The following is a 4,715-nucleotide window of genomic DNA, read 5'->3' on the forward strand; positions in this document are numbered from 1 at the left end:
TGCAGCAAGTGACATGGTTACTTCAGTGGGTGAAGAAATCCGTCTTTCAAGTATTTGTGTCAGGCAAACTCAAAAGAATGAATGTGTCAACTAAGGATCCTGAGGAATACTTCAGGAAGGTAGTAGGCTACTTTTGCCTTTTGTCGACCATTTAATAAGATTTTCTGGTAATGTTAACAAAGTGACCACTTTAGAAGGGATTATTCCCAGTAATTTTTCTAAGTTTCCAGTAGAAAAAAATATTAAAGCAGCGGAGATTGTACAGCAGATTGTACATCAACAAGTGATGAATTACAAGTACAATGGGAAAGAACTGGCTTAATGGCCTTTCATCAGGAAACATCCATAAGGAAAGGACAATAAATGTTCAAGGATCTCGTAAGTCAAAAGCACGAAGGCTGGAAATAAAACTGGTCAAATTTTGATTGATGTGAACTGCTAATACGTGACTGTACATAGTAAAGTTGATATAGTACTTCAGACATTATTTAATTGAATTTTGTGGTGAAATAAATATCAGTAAATTAATTTACTTAGCGTTTACTATACTGTAACGATTTCCTTAAAATAAAATTGAGAAATGTAATCACTTCTTCTTATTATTATTATTTTCCTTCCACTTTTTCCACAACTATGGGGTCGCGGGTGCGAACTGCATCGCATATGTGTATTTGGCCCTGTTTACGGCCGGATGCTCTTCCTGACGCCAACCCTATATGGAGGGATGTAATCACTATTGCGTGTTTCTGTGGTGGTTGGTAGTGTGGTATATTGTCTGAATATGAAGAGGAGAGTGTTGGGACGGACACAAACACCCAGTCCTCGAGCCAGAAGAGTTAATCAGAAGCGATTAAAATCGAAGACCCGGCCGGGAATCGAACCAGGGACACTCTGAACCGAAGGCCAGTACGCTGACCATTCAGCCAACGAGTCGGTTTGAGAAATTCCATCACTATGGGAGTAAAATGATCGAATTATTCGTTATTGCTTTGTAGTATTTTTTTTAAGTCTCCCTGAGGGAGATCCGCTTCTGGTTACGCCTATAGTATTTTGCTGGAGGAACTGGTGAAATCAACGAACATAGTTTGGGTGTATGAGATAACAATTATTGGTACGTTAGTGCATATGCATGCATGTGTATTTTTCTAGCATCTTCTTAAAGAGCACAGAGGTCCAATGTACTGTAGTTGGAACGACAATGTGACTCTTCACAGACCTTTACGAGAACGAAACCGTGAACTTGTGGATCCTAATAACGAAGTTCGCCTTGCGTTCGCATTCCAAGAAAGTCTCATTCCCATGCAAGGTCGTGCGTACAGAAATATATAGTAGTTATGATCTTGAGATCTCGATCTTATCTCAGCAGGTGAATAATGAGATGTTAACAGTGTGATCTTAATGACTCTCTGTCACATAGTTGTAACCTGAGATATATTAATTATATCGCCCTGTGTGGGAGGGAGGTATATATTATTCCATTGTCTTCCAATTTATCAACTCTCAGAGACTTCTTTACTTGCGGTCATCGTCCCCATAACATGGGCTATTATCATAATGATATCAAGATTCCAGAAGGCCTAGATTACAAGTTTCAAACAAGCGGCTAATGATTTCACTTTTTACTTCCACACCCATGTGTTCAGCTACAAGTCCGGGTAAAAATCATGTCATAACAGTTCTCATGTTAAATATTGGTGTTACACACTGTAAAGAAACTTATCAGCTAAAAGAATATTTCACTTTGGTATAGAATGGCAGTTAAATCTCAACGTAGACTTTATTTCCCAGGAAACCTGCAACCAGTAAGTTAAGCCATATTCCTCTTCTCTTTATTATTATTATTATTATTATTATTATTATTATTATTATTATTATTATTATTATTATTATTATTATTATTATTATTATTATTATTATTATTATTATTATTTTGATTAATGAAAAACTGAGACATTACCAGACAGTGATCCGTCCTGAAGCCTTATACGCAATGGAAACTCTTAACCTAGTATGAACACGAGTACTTACATTAGTAGGCCTAATGGTGGAGCGAAAGATTCTCAGGAAGATATTGGGACCGTAAAGAACAGAGGACGGTCAATTTAGAAGACGACCGAACCAAGAAATGTATACCAAGATATACCGAGCTCGATAGCTGCAGTCGCTTAAGTGCGGCCAGTATCCAGTATTCGGGAGATAGTAGGTTCGAACCCCACTGTCGGCAGCCCCGAAAATGGTTTTCCGTGGTTTCCCATTTTCACACCAGGCAAATACTGGGACTTTACCTTAATTAAGGCCACGGCCGCTTCCTTCCCTCTCCTAGCCCTTTCCTGTCTCATCGTCGCCGTAAGACGTATCTGTGTCGGAGCGACATAAAACAACTAGCAAAAACTAGTATACCAAGATAGAGAAAGTCTCGGAAATCATACGGAAAAGAAGGAGCGTATTCTTCGGACACATCCTGAGAATAGACCAGGGGAGGTTTGCAAATAGTACAGTTTCTTGTGAACAAGAGAACCAAAGAGAAACAATGGGAATATTGGACCCAGAGATATACAACAGAGTTATTTTTAAATAAGAAATTCAGGCTTGCACAGGTTTCCAGAAAGAACTAAGCCCAGAACAAAATCATTATGGACAGAAGAGTGAAGAAGGTTCCAAAGTATGAGAATGAACGAATATTGGACGGAGAGAAAGATAAGAAGAATGAAAATCATACGAATAAACGTGATCCTCAGATAGGCAAGGCGAAAATATTTTTATTATTATTATTATTATTATTATTATTATTATTATTATTATTATTATTATTATTATTATTATTATCGTGGTTTAGTGGATCAGCAGAGGTGAAAGAAGGTGCCGGGGTGAATGGGTCTAACTACCAAAATCAAAAGTAATTTAAAACTGTAACAAGGTTATATATATATACTTTTTTTTGAACAACAAGAAACAATGCAATAGGTAAAAGTAGTAAAAATTAACTCTAGGAAAGGTAAGATTGGTGGTATAAATAGAACTTGGGCTTCAAGCCCTCCCTTTACATTTTCTGAGCTCTCAGCTCACAAACACATATTTATCAAAAGGCAGAAAACCCCTTGCTCCCAACTTTGAACCTCAAGCCTCCCAGAGGCACTATTACACACTGGAAAAGAGCTAACACGCTCCCAGTGTTTCACGCCCATTCAAGGCAATATCAGACTTTACCATTGATTGCCATCAAGGCACAACTTACAACAATAACACGGGGGTATCTTGTACCCAATCTACTGGGCCTTAGCAGGAAAAGAACAGGTTAAGTAAATGGCCCGGAATACCAAAAAGAATGGAGGCGTATACTTGCACTCCTAAATACACATTTTAAAACCTAAAAGGCACTAGGCCGATGAAACAGGGGTTATTCCCAAACTATGGAGGTGACTCGTATAAGGAAGAAATTTAAAACATTGAGGAAAAGAAGAAAATCAGTTATCAAAAGGCAGTCACCTCAAACCAATATGAAGGGGAGCTCGAGAGGGTAAATCACTCCCTATCCCCGAATTACAGTTACCAATTTACTTAAGTTTTTACATAAACTGGTAGAAATGTACATATTTGTAAAGATGGGTTACATGGTAAAGGTAGAGCTGGGAACGGAGCTGTTGCTCCTATGATTGCAATCGGTGGTGCGAGTGCAGCGCTTCCTCCGGTATTCTCCGGTAGTCAACTGTTGCTTGGAAACCAATCGGTGGTTTCGGAGGGCGAGCGGAGGACGAGCGGAGGACGGAGCAACAGTACTGAATGTGTGCTCGCTTGCACTTCCAGTAGTGGCGCGCAACGGATGTGGTAGCGACGTAGTAAATACTGCTTTATAAGTATGAAGAAGGCGAATATATGAAATATATACATTCGCATTTATCGTTAACGTTTAATAATATATATATTTCCGATAAAAGTCCATGCAAATAGAATAGACCTTTTTCATTATATTACCTTTGAAGTGTAATATATATGATAGACTATAAGAATTCCCGTACGTCCCCGCGGTGTTGGGGCCAACGCGCCCTCCTGTCGCGCGGCGGCCCCGGGTTCGATTCCCAGCCGGGCCAGTGTTCTTTTTAATTGTAATGAATACTTTTCCAGTCCTGGGGACTTGGTGTTTGTGACGTCCTTAATCTTCCTTTCCTCACACACAACATTCCACACTACCGCCATTCCAATTACACGCAGGTTCATACAATATGGTGCCTGTAGGGGCAAACGATTCACATGGGTCGACGCCCCGAACAAATAACATTTTGAGGAAAATAACCAGTGTTGAAATACAACGCGAGAAGCGAGACTCGATCCAGTAAACCAGTGCTTTCGGAGCTTGAACGCTAACCACTCGACTACAGCCGTTTCGTGCTCGTGAACCCAAAGCACCGGTACATATTCGACGCGAAAGGTTATCTTGCGATTTTCTCGAGAACGCCTTTGTGGTACGCCGAACTACTTGCACATTATGTTGTCCTAATGGACTACTAAATGTGTACAAAGTTGGAAGGTAGTCCGTGATCCGAACGTCATGGCCTCCCCTTGTAAGTGTATTGTACCTGTATTCAGTCTGTGCGTATTAAATTTGCGTCTATATTTCCTCTGTTTGTTGTGTTGTGTAGGTAATGCAAAGTATATTAGAAAATAATTGTGGTATTGGTTCGTTCGTTCGTAATCTGTTTACCCTCCAGGGTCGGTTT

The sequence above is a fragment of the Anabrus simplex genome, chromosome 5 (genome assembly GCF_040414725.1).
Source record: "Anabrus simplex isolate iqAnaSimp1 chromosome 5, ASM4041472v1, whole genome shotgun sequence".
NCBI lineage: Eukaryota > Metazoa > Arthropoda > Insecta > Orthoptera > Tettigoniidae > Anabrus > Anabrus simplex.